Consider the following 18,319-nt stretch of genomic DNA (forward strand, 5'->3'; position numbering starts at 1 on the left):
TATAGTTATAGCACAAGATTCTTAGATAAAAACCGTATGTGCAGCTACAAAGTGATCCAAACAATATTATGCTCTAAGAGATAATAATGTTGCAGTCCAAATTACATAGAGACTGTTTTTGACACAGCAGGTGGGTTATTCATTAAACCCGATTAGTACTTGTCCTTGGAAGAAATTTCTAGTTTTGTTCCGAAAGAACATTAAGTGAGTGGGTGTTTGGATAAGTTTATTTTAAAGAGTTTATTAGTACATTCGACCGTGCGATGCACGGCGAATATAGTTTTGCATCAAAATTAAACGATGTAGCGTGTGTATCGGTTAAGCGATTAGAGGTTAATGTCTAAAACCGAAGGTCTTGGGTTCGAGCCTCTGTGGCGTGGCCTTTAAATTTCTTTATTTAATAATGTTAATTTATCAAAAATAAATAAATTAAATGATGTATCAAATAAATAAAAAATAAATATTAAATATAGTTAGAATATAAGTAAATGTAAATTATTTTTTCTTAAAAAATAAAATAATCTACATCAATTACTCAGTAAAGATCCTTAATTTTATTTTATAATTTTGAAAAGTATCATTTTTATTTTTCCATCTATTTGATGAAAAACTTTATTTTCTTCCTTAAAATTATAGAATAAACACATCATTCAAATTAAAAGAAACGAAGAAACAATAAAAAAAGAGTTTTCACATCACAATATATAGTTTTAAAACATATGATAATCATGCATAAAATTAATTTTTTCTAAGTTAGCTCATTACCTATGTCATCTTATTAGAAAAGCTTCAATTGATAAGTAGGAAAATAAATTATATTATTAGAATTTATTAGAATACTAATAAAAGAGTTGAATAATTATTTGATACCAAATCAAAGATCTTGCATTCATCTTTAATTTAAGATATATATAGAATATTTTTTATAAATAAAATTTGATTTTTTTAAAAAATCATCAAAATATGAAAAAGAGAATATGAGAGAGAGAGAGAGAGAAAATTGAAGAATACGTATGATGAAAGGAGGAGAGAGGAGAGAGAAAATATATGAGATATGAGATTTGTTGAGTTTTATAAATACTCATTGATTGATTCTTTAATTACAATTTTGCCACAAACTGTATTTTTATATAATAAATAGATAAGCTCTTAGAGCTTGTAAGATGTTTCAAGAGCTTATAAGATGTAGTTTGATTCTTAAAAACTTATAAGTTATCAAAGTGTTTGTGTTGACTTTTGTAAATACTCATTGATTGATTCTTTAATTACAATTTTGCCACAAACTGTGTTTTCATATAATAAATAGATAAGCTCTTAGAGCTTGTAAGATGTTTCAAGAGCTTATAAGATGTAGTTTGATTCTTAAAAGCTTATAAGTTATCAAAGTGTTTGTGTTGAGTTTTATAAATACTCATTGATTGATTCTTTAATTACAATTTTGCCACAAACTGTGTTTTCATATAATAAATAGATAGATAAGCTCTTAGAGCTTGTAAGATGTTTCAAGAGCTTATAATATGTAGTTTGATTCTTAAAAGCTTATAAGTTATCAAAGTGTTTGTGTAATTGAACTTATAAGCTAGAGAGAAAATTTTTAGTCAGTGAGACAAAATCGAATAAAAATGAAATTAGAATGATATATGATGAAAATAAAAAATTATAGTTAACTTATTTTTTTGGGAGGGGGGGGGAGGAGGGGGAGGGGGCTTATAAGCTCTTAAAACTTATTTTTACTACTTATAAATTGTTTTAAAGAGTTTATAAGCTTACTCAAACACCCTCAAAGTACTTAATTCTTTCACAAACGATAAAATAATGGAACAATTATAATGTGAATTGTGGTACAATACATCTTAACAAGATTCATGATGTGAATGGTGACATAGTGCACTTTAACGAGAGTTATCATGTGAATTGTAACACAGTGCATCTTAACAAAGGTTACAATGTCAATTGTCTCATGGTGTTTTTCCTTCTTGTCTACTCCTAAAAACAAGGTTTTCCTTTCAGGCTGCGTTCTCAAATTAGGGTTCTTGAGAAAAAAAAACACCCAATTCATGTCTTCGTCTTCATCATCCTGCCGGAACTTCAGCCGACCTTCTCCTTCGTCTTCATCTCTCCTCTCTTTACAGACCTCCTATCTCGTTAACCCCTCTCTCATCTCTTTACTCAAGTGAACCCTTCTTCTCTCCATCAAGCACGCCTACAGATCTGGACCTACGCACACAGACACACAAGCACGAGGCCGCCGCCGCTCTAACTCCGACGATGAGCATCAACTTCGTCCTTCGTCTGTACACCCTCAAACTGAAATACCCTCTGATTCTCCCTCTCTATCCTTCACGTGAGATTTTGAGGTCAAGGGAAAAACGAGAATCGCGCCAAACTTAAGGAATTTTGACGCTATTAGGTTAGACGCAAAACGACGCCGTTTAGCTTCTAATTAATCTACTCGGCATAAGTGTGCCACGTTGGTGACACGTCATCTAATTAATGGTCGGAAAACGTCACCAAGGGAAAAAAGAGAATCAGAGCAACGGTCAAGGATTTTAACAAGAATTTTAAAGGTCAAGGGAAAAATGCGAATTCGGGGAAACTATAGGGATTTTTGTGCTATTTGCCCATAAATTTATCATAGAAAAATGAGGGATAACAAAAATTTATGTATTTAAATGCCTCCTTTTTTCAGAAGGTATTTAAAGGCATAAATTTTTATTATCACTCATAAGAAATCGTTATAAGGAGAGGATGTTTTGTCAAGAAAGTTCTTGTTTTCGAAGAAGTCTAGTGAATATCTTTCACAAAATAGTTTACCAAATGAAAGTTTCGACATACATGTCGAAAGACTTGTGTTAGACTTAGGGATGGCAATCTACCCGCGGGTAGCGGATATCCGCGAAAACCCGAACCCATTAGGGTGGGTTTGGATACCATTTGATATCCACAGATAGTTTCGTGGGTACAATTCACTATCCATTTAGTTCGTGGGTATGGGTTTGGATACTTACTATCCATACCCGCGAAACCCGTTTACCCGCGAAAAATACCCGCCAATTACCCATCAATTATCCGTCAATTACCCGTCAAATATCCACAAAAAATTCTATAAAATATGGGCTTTAAATACATATTTTGAAATTATGGGCTAGTATTTTATATTTTAAAATAGGCCCAAACAATAAGGCCCAAAGTCTAATATTGAGCTAAACCTAAACCCTAGTAATTCCCCTACGCCCCTTCCTTCAGCCGTTTCTTCCCTTCAGCCGTTTCTTCCCCAGCCCTCCTCGCGAAGTCGCGATTCCAGCCACCAGCCGGCAGCCACTCGACGGCCGCCGCTCGCCGTCCGTCCAGCAATTATAGACATTGTTCTTGAAGATGAAGAAGAAGAGTTCAATGAAGAGGGTTCTATTTCTACTGTCGAGCAATTATAGACATTGTTCTTTGTTGGATTTTATATTTTAGTTGATGAATTTGAACATTGTTCTTTGTGAATTTGAATTTAAACATTGTTCTTTGTGGATTTGAACTATGCTATTTGTGTTGATTTTTTTTTTCTATTAAATTTGTTGTAAATTTATATTTAAATTCTATTTCGTAGGTATCCGGCGGATAGCGGGTATCCGTCGGATAGTGGGTGACGGATACCCGTCGGATAACGGGTTTCGCGGATACCCGACGGGTAGCGGGTCTGAATACCATTTGATATCCATGGATAGTTTCGTGGGTAGCAACCACTATCCATTTAGTTCGTGGGTATGGGTATGGATAGTCACTATCCGTACCCGCCGTACCCGATTGCCATCCCTAGAGAGACGAACGTGTTGGAAATTGGTTGTGAGTAACCAATGTTTGATAATTTTTTGAGTACCGAAAACATTTAATTTAGCAGAATTAAATGGGACAGGATCGATCTACGTTCCGAGTAGATGATCGTAGTATATTTATTTACTCAAAACCGATTTCCGGTGAGTGAGAAATAATTGTTTAAAGTTGGGTACTTGAAACATGGAGTTGTGGGAAAAGATAAGCATTAAATAAGATTTAATACTTATCCCACATCGGGATGTGGATAACATTTATTACAGTATAAAAGCTATTACATCACAGGATGTAATAAAACTGTGTGCACACGTGACGGGTTGCAAAGCCCACACGCGCGCGCCGCCGCCGCCCGCCCGGCCCCATCGCCCGACGCCCGGCGGCGGCCCCGTCCCCGTCACCCGACGCGCAGCCGTAGACTTGGATCTTGGCAATTGGTCTTTGGGCTGGCCTTTGGGCCTACCCTAGGCCCACATCGACTCTTATTTTTTTGGACCAACGAAAACTTGGTTCGAAGGGGACGAGGCCCAACTCGGTTGGGCCTATGCGCACGCACACGAAGCCCGCTAGGGCTTGGCCCGGGAGGACCCTTGGTCTCCCAGGAAGCTTCCCCTGTCGGAGGAGTCAAGGCAAATTCAAACAGCCTTGTTGTTACGTCTGTTACTGCCTGTACCTTCCGACACCATTTGAATACCATCAATGGTATTAATCCTGCAGGCTCCCCCTATTGATGTGGACTGTGCCTATAAATAGGACAGCCTCCATGCATCATCTACACATCTGAAACATCACAAGCAACATTACTCTGCTGCATTCTGCATTGTTAAGTTCTGTTCTCGCCTCGTTCCAGTTCGCCGGAGCTCGTTGGTTTGCGGTGCTGCTACCTACGAGACGAAGCCGTTTCATCTTTGGGGACGACACGCCAAACCGAGAGCACTACCGGGGCGTATCTCGTCTTGCGGATAGAGGACCCTCCTCGACTCGGCTTTTTCCTGGTTTCAATTTACTGTAATTTCAATTCAGTTTTTCCCTTGTAATCTAAACTCCTACATTTCTGTTTCATTGTAACTACGCCCGCGAGCTTATATTCCAACAATCGCAAGACGAGATAAGCTTGCAACGTGGGAGTTTTAGAACTTGTAATTGAACTTAAAACTTTCGAAACTTAAACACCTTTGCTGGAGATGTCGACCGGTCCTGCGAACTCCACCGAGGCTGCCAACGCCGTTGCCGCTGCCAACGCCGCTGCCGCCGCCGCCTCCGCCGCGGCCGCATCAACCGTGGCACCCGCCACCTCTGCCGCTGCTGCCTCCACTTTTAGTGGTGGCCCTTTTGGTGGTTCAACACCACTTCCGTTCATGTTTGGTGCTAACCAAACAACTTTTGGAGGAGAAAGTTCCACGCAAGGAACGGTTGGCCAAACTCCGTTTGGGTCAACGTTTGGTTCCACTTCGAGTGGTTCCATGGGGTCCATGTTTGGACAAAACGTTGGGGCCTTCGGGACCAACATGATGGGCTATGGCCACATGGCGGGGTCGGTGCCAACCCAACCCCCAAGGGCGAATGCAACCGCCGACAAGCCACCAAAGTTTTGTGGCTCCGACTACAAGAGTTGGCGTCAAAAGATGTTCTTCTACCTCACGACGTTGGGGTATGCGGGATACTTGACGGACAACGAGCCGCCCACACCGGCGGAGAACGAGACGAGCTTCACTGTTCGTGCAGCCTATGATGCGTGGCATAATGGCGATTTTCTTTGTAAAAATTTCCTTCTAGGTGGTCTAGGGGATAGTTTGTACAAAGTATATGTTGATATAAAGACCTCCAAAGTGTTGTGGGAGGCACTAGACAAAAAGTATAAGCTAAATGATGCTAGCACTAAGAATACTTGTGTAACCAGGTACATGGAGTACAAGATGGTGGACTCGAGGCCCGTCATCGACCAAGTGCAAGAATTCCAACTTATCTTGCACGACGTACTCGCCGAGGGACATGTGGTCTCCGACTCATTCACCGTGGTGGCGGTGATTGACAAATTGCCCCCAAGTTGGAAGGACTTCAAGACCTACCTCAAACACAAACGAAAGGGGATGACGTTTGAGGACTTGATCGTGAGACTTCGCATCGAATGCGAGGAAAGGAGGATCGATGGCAAGGGGAAGGGCCAAGTTGAGGCCAAAGCTAACTTGTTGGAGCGTGGTGGCCCATCCAACTCCAACAAACGTGGGCGTCCTAATCCGAAGGACAAAAGCAAAGGCAAAGCCAAAGCCAAAGCTCCTGCCCGCAAGTTCGAAGGGGATTGCTACAACTGTGGCAAACCGGGCCACTTGGCGAAAGACTGTCGCAAGCCCAAGAAGAAGAAGGCGAAGCAAGATGCCAACGTTGTCGAGAAGGACTTCGACGATTGGAACGAGGATGACTTAGCGGTTATCACCGAGGAGGTCAACCTTGTTGAGAACCAAGGTGCTTGGTTCATTGACACGGGCGCAACCGTGCACGTGTGCTCCAACAAGAGGCGCTTCTCTACCTACAAAGCTGTTGAAGGGAGGAAGCTAAGCATGGAAAACCAAGCGTCGTCGGAAGTTGCCGGAATGGGTGATGTGGTGCTCAAGCTTTCATCCGGCACGGAGATAACCTTGAAGGATGTGCTGCATGTCCCGGACATCCGCAAGAATCTCATCTCGGGGTCTATACTAGTTAATAAGGGCTTTAGACTAGTGTTTGAGTCCGAAAAAGTTGTTGTAACCAAGTTTGGAAAGTACCTTGGTAGGGGTTTTCTCACCAATGGGCTTTTCAAGCTTAATGTTCAGCGTGTCAAGCGTGTAACTGACAAACCTATCAATGAAAATGCTACTACTTCCTCTTACTTGGTTGAGTGTTGTGATTTATGGCATTGTAGATTAGGACATGTTAATCTAAATGCAATAAAAAGATTAGTGAATATGGATTTACTAAAAATAAACGAGTTTAACACTCAAAACAAATGTCAAGTTTGTGTTGAAGCAAAAATGACAAAGTCTCCGTTTCACTCTGTTGAAAGGAGCACTAAACCTTTAGAACTAATCCACACCGACGTGTGTGATCTAAAGTTTGTGCAAACTCGAGGTGGTAAAAAGTACTTTATCACTTTTATTGATGATTGCACAAGGTATTGCTATCTTTATCTTCTAAGAAGTAAAGATGAGGCTATTGAAGCTTTCAAGAACTTCAAAACAGAAGCCGATAATCAACTTGGTAGTCGAATTAAGATGGTTCGAAGTGATAGAGGAGGAGAATATGTTGCTCCGTTTGAGGAATTATGCAACGCTAGTGGTATAATACATCAAACAACTGCTCCATATTCACCTCAATCTAATGGTGTTGCTGAACGCAAGAATCGAACTCTTAAGGAGATGATGAATGCCATGTTGATTAGTTCTGGGTTACCCCAGAACATGTGGGGGGAGGCTGTTCTATCAGCCAACTATATCCTCAATAAAATACCACTCAAGGGAAGGGACGTCACTCCCTATGAGTTGTGGAAAGGCAGAAAGCCCTCATACAAATACCTTAAAGTGTGGGGGTGTTTAGCCAAGGTGCAAGTGCCTCCACCCAAACAAGTCACAATCGGTCCTAAAACAATTGATTGTATCTTTATTGGGTATGCACTAAACAGCAATGCACATCGTTTTTTGGTTCACAAATCAGACATTCCAACAATGACTGTAGGAATGACGATGGAATCAAATAACGCTGTCTACTTTGAGAATATCTTTCCTTGTAAAGACAAGGGAAAAGAAGAAGCTAGTACAAGCGACAATACTAGAGAAGAAGCTACTAGTTCTGAACCTGTTGAGACAGTGCCCGAATCGCGAAAGCGACCAGGCTCTGACCTTGAAGTGTCAGAACCAAGACGTAGTAAACGAGGCAGGATAGCCAAGGACTTTGGTCCAGAATATATCGCCTTCATGCTAGATGAAGAACCTTCATCTATCAAAGTGGCGTTCTCTAGACCAGACGGACTACTCTGGAGGGAAGCTGTCCAGAGTGAAATTGATTCAATCATGCAAAACCACACTTGGGTGTTGGTTGATTTACCTGAAGGTTGTAAACCTTTAGGATGTAAATGGATCCTAAAAAGGAAATATAAAGCTGATGGATCAATAGACAAGTATAAGGCGCGCTTAGTCGTTAAAGGATTTAAGCAGCGTGAGGGGTACGATTTTTTCGATACCTATTCACCAGTGACGAGGATTACATCTATTCGAGTGCTTCTCGCGATTGCTGCTCTGCACAATCTTGAGATTCATCAAATGGATGTCAAAACTGCGTTCTTAAACGGTGATCTCGAAGAAGAAGTCTATATGGAACAACCTGAAGGATTTGTAGTACTTGGACAAGAGAAAAAGGTATGCAAACTAGTAAAGTCTCTTTATGAACTAAAACAAGCGCCACTGCAATGGCACTTGAAATTTGACAATGTCATGTTGTCAAATGGCTTCAAAATCAACAAATGTGACAAATGTGTCTACATCAAGAGCACCAATAACGGGTACGTTATGGTGTGTCTCTATGTAGACGACATGTTGATTATGGGAAGCAACAATCGTATCATTGTAGATACAAAGAACATGTTAAAAAGAAATTTTGACATGAAAGACATGGGGTTAGCTGACGTGATCCTTGGAATGAAAATTCTCAGGACCACTGATGGAATAACTTTGACACAATCTCATTACATTGAGAAGGTGCTCAAAAGGTTTAATGCGTTTGACAAATCGCCTGTAAAAACCCCATTAGAACTCAACGTTCACATGAAGAAGAACATGGGTGAATCTGTTGCACAGGAAGAATATGCAAGAATCATTGGGTGCCTTATGTATATTACAAATTGCACTCGACCTGATCTTGCATGCCCAGTGAACAAATTGAGTCGCTATACAAGCAATCCAAGTACTTGAGAGAGTTTTGAGATACTTAAAGTATACTTGATAACACTCATGTTTCCATGGTTTTAGTGTTCATATGATGTCAATTTTATAGGAAACTGAGTGTTGGATGATTGTTTTATGCTTAATTTGCTTTATCATTTGAAATATGATTCTTACTCGAACTTTGAAGGAAATTTCAGGTTTATTGAGTTCGAATTTGGAAAACTTATCTGAAATAGAAGTTGTAGATCGTCTCGATACGAGTTCGTGAGCGCAAACGGATCATAAATCGAAGTTTGGAAAAGAAAGTTATGACCAAAACAAGAAAGTCGCGCGCAGCAGCGAAACGGCGGCGACCCCGCGGCGACCGGGCGGCGACCGCCGCCCGAAGAAGGATTTTTGGGAAGGAGCCGGCGACCGCCGGGAAGCCCGCCGAGTTTTCGGCGCCACCTCCGTATTTTTGCGTTTTTTAGGCGTTTTTCAAGTCCTTTTCGAGCTCAAACTCTGTATTTTACCCTGGTACTATAAATAGGTCTTCTTTTGACCTATTTTGAGGTTCCTTTTTCAGTTCCCAACTTTAGCTTTTCAGTTTTATAGCTTTAGATTTTTATTGCTTTCCAGTTTTTAGAGCTTGGATTGGATTTCCACAAGATTGAAGATTCAAGATCATTCTTTCAATTTTATTTAATTCAGTTCTTTCAATTGCGTACTTTTTAATTATGTTTATGTTTTATTTCAGTATGTCTGGCTAGTTTCCTTTAGCTGATTCTAGGGTTTGTAAATAGTTGATTGAATTTATGTGATTTATTTGTTAATACCTTTGTGCCTTCCAGTTTATGATTCATAATTCCTGGTGCTTGATTTCTTGTGAATTATCTGATCAATAGTTTGCATGTTTAGCTATTCGGTTTGAGACCTAGCGGAGATAACTGTTTAGCGGATTCAGGAATGTATGATATGATTTTAACCTTGAGACCTAGCGGAGATAGGTGGATCATAGGGAGCTATTCTTAGGAGCTATTGGGAGTTAGTAGATTTTCTTGAGACCTAACGGAGATAGATAATTTACTAATCTACGATCGTTGCTGCTCTAGCGAGAGTGATTGATTAATTAAGTGATCTCTCATCATAACTGGATTAAATTGGTACATAGGATTAATAGATTTATTATGTGGATTTAGTTAATGAATTTACTACCCTAGGATCAGTTGTCTTTTAATATTCGAATTTCCTACGTCTTTTTAATTATTGTTAATTGCGTTTTAGTTTAAAGTTAATTAAACCTTCCTTCTTTCGTTTGCCTGAATATTACTAGAGTGTAATTAGGATTACTTAGAGTGATTCGTCATAATAGTCCCTGTGGATACGATACTCGGTTACTTAATTTGTGCTACAACTGCACCGTGTTAGTTGCGGTAATTTGTTGCTAATAATTTAGTGATCAACTTTTTGGCGCCGTTGCCGGGGACTGTTTAGAATTGACTTTAATATTTCTAATTAGACTTAAGCATTATTTCAGGTGTTATAAGTTTATTTTTTTTTTATTTTTCTAGTTTTTTTAAATTTCTGTTTTTGTTTGTTGTCTCAGGCGTGTATGATCACGAGATCCAAAGGAAAGGAACATCTAGTGCCTTTGAACTTGGAAATCGAAAAGCAGTACAAAAGAGACAACCGCGAAAAGAAGAAGCAAGCAATGGCAGAGCAACAGAATAACATGGACCTTGAAACTCTTGTGCGAGCCGTGACACACCTTCAGAGGCAGCTAGACGAAGAGAGAGAGCGCAACCGGACTCCTCCACCAGAGCCACCACTGAATCACATGTATCAGCCTCGGGTTGATCAATTTCAAGGAGGCAGATGGGGACCAACTGTGCAGGCTACCACGTTCGAGCTGAAGCCGGGATTGATAAACATGGTGCAAGCTGAACAGTTTAGTGGAATGGCTTCCGAAAACCCGCATGCTCACATTACTCAGTTTCTAGATATCTGCGACACTATTAAGCAGAATGGAGTGCCACTAGAGATGGCAATGGATCCGGGACCCGGTCCAGATCCGCGGATCCAGACCCTTTTTTCCGGATCTGGACCTTGCAAAATTTGGACCCGGCGGATCTGGACCGGATCTGGAGCACTCTATAAAAAACCGGATCCGGATCTGGAGTAGAAGATGTAAAACCCAGATCCGGTCCAGATCCGGATCTGGACCCGGTAATATTAAAGATATAATATTTTTATTTTTTTTTAATTTTATCCTAGGCTAGAAAGTAATACTAGACTTCTAACTTTTACAATTCAATTTCAAAACCCTACTTCATCCCACCTCAAGCGCCGCTCGCCTCTCCTCCACCCGCGCCGCTCGCCTATCCTCCGGCCGGCGGCCGTCCACCTCCGAATCAGCCCCTCCGGCCTTCCCCACCCGAGAGCAGCAGCGTGAGCACTGAGCAGCAGCGTGAGCAGAGCAGCGTGAGCAGCAGCGTGAGACGACGCCAATCCATCTACGGCCGCTCCTCTCCGGCCGCTGTGCAGGTTCTCGGTAATTAATTATTCTTTCATTTCAATTTTCATAATCATTTGCACAATTTACTACTTGCTACACTATACCAAATAAATATAATATTCACCATTTCTTAGTGCATCGTCCACCATCCATTCTCCACTTCTACAGCTCATTTTTGGTATTTGCTCCAAATACAAAATTGAGGGTGTCGGTTTTTTTATTACAAAAAATATTATTCTATACCATCGAAATCCCCCTTTTCACTCTTCAGGAAAATTTGTGATTGTCAAGATTATAATTCGTTTTGTTTGTTTCTACATTATAAGTTGGCGTAATTATTGGTTTCAACTTCGTCTTTGTCAATGTTAGTGGCAGAAATGTTTAACATTCAGCTGGATTGAATCTCCGTGCAGGGTATTTCGGTTGGTTTCAGTCAGGCATTGACTAGATGTTCAGTTGCATCACTTTCGAAATGTGGAAATCAAGATTTTGCCAGAGTTCTTTCTGCTTCGCTCAGACATTTGCACGGTAAAATGGTGGTTATTTGGTGATTAATTTCTCATATTTGAAGAACTATTGATGGTTTATCCTTTGGTTATGGATGGTCATTTTCCGCTGAAGATTTATTTTCATTTGGTCTGGTAGCTCTGTCTTCGTATTGTATTACATTACAGTTGGTACAAGTTTGTATCAGTCAAGAGAAGCCAGCAACCTGTGCACTATGCTATAAATATACCCTTTTTTCTTTTATCATATTCATTAACATCTTTGAGGATTACAGAAAGTAGCTGCAATATGGAAGACATCTTTGAGGATTACAGAAATTGATCGTTTCAATATTAGGATTATTATGTTCTCATTTTGGATTGTTTGGTTTTAAATGAATTATGATGTTCTTATTTATTTTGGATTGTTTAGTTTTAAATGGATTATGGTGTATTTTGTATTCTTGAATGATTGTTGAAACTTTAGACAATTGTTATGATTTTTATTTTAATGTTTAATTAGCGTAGAATTTATTTTTTTAGAAAAATGATATGGATCTGGGTCTGGACCCGAGACCCTGTGGATCTTATGGATCTGGGTCTGGATCCCATTTTTTGGATCCAATGGATCTGGACCGGATCTGGATCTAAGTAAAAAAACATGGATCTGGATCTGGACCAAGCAGGATCCGGTCCAGATCCGGCCCATTGCCATCCCTAAGTGCCACCAGATGCCATCAGAATGAAGATGTTTGGATTCTCTCTCAGGGACAGAGCGAAGGAGTGGTTCAAGAGTTTGGACAGATGTGCTATTACTGGATGGGAGGATTTGTGTAGAGCTTTCCTGGCAAAATACTTTCCTGCTTCTAAAGCTCAGAAAATCATTGCGGAGATTTCTCACTTTTCCCAGCTAGGAGATGAGACCATTCATGATGCCTGGGAAAGATTTCGTGAGCTGCTCAGGAACTGTCCACAACATGGTTTCACGGAGGATCAGCAAATCATTCACTTTTATAATGGTTTGACTGGTCTAACAAAAAGTATGGTGGATGCTACTGCAGGTGGATGTCTTCTCCATAGAAATACAAGGGGGGCTTATCGTGTGATAGAAGAGATGGCCTCCAATAGTTATCAATGGCCGAATGACAGAAATTCTACGAGAAGAATTGCAGCTGTGCATGAGGAGAGAGATGATTTTAAGGAGAAATATGAAGCTCTTCAAAAGCAGTATGAGTTGGAGAGAAAAGCATTGCTAGCTAAAATTCCTCAACAGCCGAGTTTATCTGATGTGTCACAGTTTGAAGATGCTAATTATGTCCAGCAGCAGTACCAATTCAATAGACCAAACGATCAGGGACATCAGGGCGGAAATCCACCGTATCATCCTAATAATAGGAATCATCCAAATTTTTCCTATTCAAATCCCAACAGTGTTGTGCAGCCTCCACCTGGGTTTTCTGTGTCTAGTGGAGGAGTAATCAATGAGCCAAAGAAAGATTCAATGGAGGAAATGATGAAGCAAGTATTGGTGAAGGTCACTAGGATGGAGACAAATTCGGCAAACATGGGGACCAAAATCTCCAACATGGAGCAAAACTTTTCAGCGTTATCTAAGCAGGTGCAGATGTTGGAGATTCAAGTTGGTCAGATGGCTAACCAAGCAGCTGCACAGCACAAGCCAGGCCAATTTCCTAGCAACACTCAGTTCAATCCGAAGAGCCAATATCAACAACCTCAGCAAAATCAGCAATGTCATTCCATCCGGGTGGTTGATAATTCAGTTGAGGATGAAGAGCAGCGGAATCATCCAAAGCAGCGGGATCATCCAGAGCTGCAGAATGACAAGGGAAAAGGCAAAGTAGTGGAGGAAGACGATGATGATTTGGAGGAGCTTGCAGCGAAACAGACGCCTCCCCCTAAGAAGGATTCGGGCTCTTCTGCTATTAAAGGGCCTATTCCTACTCCTACGTTTCCCAGGCCAGAGTACAAGCCTGTAGCACCCTTCCCGAATAGCCTGGCAAAGCCGAAGATGGATGAGAAGTTTTTGGAGACATTTAAGAAGTTGGCTGTGAATATTCCTTCCGTGGAGATCTTGAGAAACAAGCCAAATGAGGTGCAAATTGTGAAGGCTGTGATGGAAAAGAAGAGAGCATTCAATGAATTTGAGGAGGTGCTCGCAGTGAAGGAGTATCAGTTGGCTCCAAAGAGAGAAGATCCGGGCAGCTTCAATATTCCTGTGAAGATTGGAAAGTCATTGTTTGAGAAAGTGATGTGTGACACCGGAGCAAGCATAAATGTCATGCCTCTCAAAGTGTATAGGAAGTTGCAACTGGGGGATTTGAAGCCAACTAACAAGACAATTCAGCTTATTGATAAGTCTTGCTCTAAACCTCTAGGATTAGCGGAAGATGTGCTTGTGAAAGTGAGTGATTTTTTCTTCCCAGTCGACTTTGTAGTGTTGGATATTCCGGAAGATCCAAAGATGCCTTTGCTGTTAGGAAGACCTTTCCTTGCCACATGTGGAGCAAAGCTAGATATGCAAAGGGGGACGATGACATTGAGAGCCTATGGGGAAACTGTGATTTTCAAGAAACCTCCACCAAAGGAAGTTCCCCAGAATGAAGTGATAAATTTGGCTGACAGTTTTCTAGCAAATTCGGAGAATGAAGAGGTTGAGAAGAATGAGCTGCCCAAGTATGAAGCCAAGAAAAAAACTCCAAAACCAAAAGAAGTTCTGACTTTTGAGATGTGTTTGTTTTTGGAGCATGATGGGGGGTCTTTGAAAACCCATACCCCCAAGAAGAAGAAAGTGAAATTCCGGATTTTTCGGAACAAGAAGGAGAAGGGGGCAATGCTTGTGGAGGATGTCCGAGCCAAGAGAAGTGTCTTGGTGGAGAGGGCACCAAAGAGTAGAAAAGCTTTCCAATGGTTAGAGTGCTGTTTCCGACCTCCATGAGTTTTTGAGGTATCGTCGAGCTCTAGACGTTAAATTAAGCACTTGTTGGGAGGTAACCCAACCGTTTCTTTGTTTTGTTTTCCTTTCGTTTAGTTTCTTTTTGTTTCTTTGTTTTCTTTGTTTTGGGGTTTTTAGTGCAGCGTTGAGCTTGGAAGAGGCGGGAACTCGCGCTTGGTTCATACCACCACCATGGAGCATGTTTTTTCTGTGAGTAGTGACACACATATCATCATCCCTCCAAACTTATTTTCGAACTTATGTTCTGTAATAAGTTTGGGGGAGGGGGGTGAGAGTAGATATGTGTATCACTTTTATCTTTTTGTTAGCTTTCTTGTTTTATCCTGTTTGGTTGGTGGTGTGTGATTGTTTTTGAGATGATTATTGCTCCATTAGATTTCTGGTGAGATGCCAATGATGATTTCTATGTAAACAAAATTGGAATTTGATTTTCTTTGACAAGTTGAGCATAATTTGAACTAATTTGCATAGTTTAGGGTGATTTTGACCTTGATTTTGAGACGTTTAATAAACCTGTGAGATTTTGAGCCATAACTGTTTATCATACACAGTTTATTCTTTGTTGTGAGTTTTATCATGCATGTGGTGATCTTCTAGAACTTGCCATGGTTTCTGTGTCGAGGTTGATGTTGTGCCCAGGATTAGGAGATGATTTTAGGCCATCTTTTGTTAGCCACAATTTATCCCAAACACTGTCCTTAACGAAAAATTATCCTTTGTTATCCACTTTGAGCCTATTTAGCTTTTATTCTTTAGCTGGATGATAGGGGGTGATGTAGTATATGGGAATCTTTGTGTGGTGAATATCATAGTGGTTCATGAAAAAGAAGGGATGATATTATGATACTATTGACTCTTATAAGCTCTAGAAAAGTTGTGGAAAGAAAAGAAAAAAAAAATAAGAAGAAAAAAAGAAAAGAAAAAGAAAGAAAAAAAAAGTATAAAGTCGAGTGTATATTGAGATATTTGTTTGAAAATCGACTTTGTGTGTTGGAAATAAATGGAGAGCATAAAAGAGTGTTTAGTTCTGTTTTGTGATGATTAAATCCCTTGAGTTGTGTTGATTATGGTGATATAGTTGGGTGGAAGATGGAATTTATTCCATGCTTGATTAGTGAAGCTATAAGGTTGGTGTTCTTGATCTATTTGAGTCACTTAGCCTATATTTCCCTACCTTAACCAATGTCCCTACATTATAACCCGAATAAAAAGACCTTTTTGATCTTAGTCCTGGCACACTTTTAGCGATGGAGATTGTAGACGATTGGCAAGCCTATGGTAAGAGATCTGCATTGCATTGAATTCGATGAGAGCATGCACGTCCTATATATTCCATCAAATTAAGAGTTGAGTGATACACATACCTTGTGAGATTCAATTGTTTGGAATGTCAAGGTTGATTTTGCTATAAGTTGTGTTTATTGGTGATTTTTGTGCTTAATTATTGAGGATTTGAGAATTCTATCATTCTTTATTATTCGGAGGCATTGATGAACTAGATTTCTTACCCACTCGTGTTATTGATTTTATTCTTCCCATTATTCGAGGACGAACAATGGCTTAAGTTTGGGGGAGTTGATAACACTCATGTTTCCATGGTTTTAGTGTTCATATGATGTCAATTTTATAGGAAACTGAGTGTTGGATGATTGTTTTATGCTTAATTTGCTTTATCATTTGAAACATGATTCTTACTCGAACTTTGAAGGAAATTTCAGGTTTATTGAGTTCGAATTTGGAAAACTTATCTGAAATAGAAGTTGTAGATCGTCTCGATACGAGTTCGTGAGCGCAAACGGATCATAAATCGGAGTTCGAACGAGAAAGTTATGACCAAAACAAGAAAGTCGCGCGCAGCAGCGAAACGGCGGCGACCCCGCGGCGACCGGGCGGCGACCGCCGCCCGAAGAAGGATTTTTGGGAAGGAGCCGGCGACCGGCCGGCGACCGCCGGGAAGCCCGCCGAGTTTTCGGCGCCACCTCCGTATTTTTGCGTTTTTTAGGCGTTTTTCAAGTCCTTTTCGAGCTCAAACTCTGTATTTTACCCTGGTACTATAAATAGGTCTTCTTTTGACCTATTTTGAGGTTCCTTTTTCAGTTCCCAACTTTAGCTTTTCAGTTTTATAGCTTTAGATTTTTATTGCTTTCCAGTTTTTAGAGCTTGGATTGGATTTCCACAAGATTGAAGATTCAAGATCATTCTTTCAATTTTATTTAATTCAGTTCTTTCAATTGCGTACTTTTTAATTATGTTTATGTTTTATTTCAGTATGTCTGGCTAGTTTCCTTTAGCTGATTCTAGGGTTTGTAAATAGTTGATTGAATTTATGTGATTTATTTGTTAATACCTTTGTGCCTTCCAGTTTATGATTCATAATTCCTGGTGCTTGATTTCTTGTGAATTATCTGATCAATAGTTTGCATGTTTAGCTATTGGGTTTGAGACCTAGCGGAGATAACTGTTTAGCGGATTCAGGAATGTATGATATGATTTTAACCTTGAGACCTAGCGGAGATAGGTGGATCATAGGGAGCTATTCTTAGGAGCTATTGGGAGTTAGTAGATTTTCTTGAGACCTAACGGAGATAGATAATTTACTAATCTACGATCGTTGCTGCTCTAGCGAGAGTGATTGATTAATTAAGTGATCTCTCATCATAACTGGATTAAATTGGTACATAGGATTAATAGATTTATTATGTGGATTTAGTTAATGAATTTACTACCCTAGGATCAGTTGTCTTTTAATATTCGAATTTCCTACGTCTTTTTAATTATTGTTAATTGCGTTTTAGTTTAAAGTTAATTAAACCTTCCTTCTTTCGTTTGCCTGAATATTACTAGAGTGTAATTAGGATTACTTAGAGTGATTCGTCATAATAGTCCCTGTGGATACGATACTCGGTTACTTAATTTGTGCTACAACTGCACCGTGTTAGTTGCGGTAATTTGTTGCTAATAATTTAGTGATCAATACTCTAAACTTTGGAATACACTACACGAGATACCCCCGGTACTTGAAGGGTACTGTGATGCTTACTAGATATCCGACGCGAAAGACTCGTTATCAACGAGTGGTTACGTGTTCACTATAGGGGGAGGAGCAATCTCGTGGAGGTCTACAGAACAGACATGTATTGCTAGATCCACCATGGAATCAGAATTCATCGCTTTAGACAAAGCAGGTGAAGAAGCCGAATGGCTACGAAACTTTTTGGAAGACATTCCATGTTGGTCAAAACCCGTGCCGCCTGTCATGATAAACTGCGACAACCAAACAGCTATTGGGAGGGCGAAAAGTGGGTTGTACAACGGTAAGTCTCGACACATTCGTCGACGACATAATACCGTAAGATATTTGATCGAAAGTGGAGTTATTTCAATTGACTATATAAAGTCAATAGATAATCTGGCCGATCCGCTCACTAAAGCTTTGAATCGAGATCAAATATATAAATTGCTAGAGGGAATGGGTGTAAAATCTACAAAATAAGGATGATTATAGTGGTAACCTAACCATGATGACTGGAGATCCCAAGAACGTGGTTCAATGGGAAAACTAAGCTATAAGATTCCAAGTAAAACACTCAAACTACTTGCATTCCCTAGAGAGCAACTGAATGTTGAAACCTGC

At 40.1% G+C, this 18,319-nt stretch overlaps 1 long non-coding RNA gene and 1 other non-coding gene across 2 annotated transcripts; one reads left to right on the forward strand and one right to left on the reverse strand.

Annotated features, from left to right (window-relative positions):
- Nucleotides 1–10,771: 10,771 nt before the first annotated feature.
- On the forward strand, nucleotides 10,772–12,217 carry LOC131019569 (uncharacterized). Its single transcript, XR_009100338.1, has 2 exons — nucleotides 10,772–11,262; nucleotides 11,640–12,217. It is a non-coding gene; the product is annotated as an uncharacterized LOC131019569 (long non-coding RNA).
- A 371-nt stretch (nucleotides 12,218–12,588) lies between these two features.
- LOC131024047 (small nucleolar RNA R71) lies at nucleotides 12,589–12,695 on the reverse strand. The gene has a single exon (XR_009101642.1). It is a non-coding gene; the product is annotated as a small nucleolar RNA R71 (small nucleolar RNA).
- Nucleotides 12,696–18,319: the final 5,624 nt, after the last annotated feature.

The sequence above is a fragment of the Salvia miltiorrhiza genome, chromosome 4, assembly GCF_028751815.1.
Source record: "Salvia miltiorrhiza cultivar Shanhuang (shh) chromosome 4, IMPLAD_Smil_shh, whole genome shotgun sequence".
Taxonomy (NCBI): Eukaryota; Viridiplantae; Streptophyta; class Magnoliopsida; order Lamiales; family Lamiaceae; genus Salvia; species Salvia miltiorrhiza.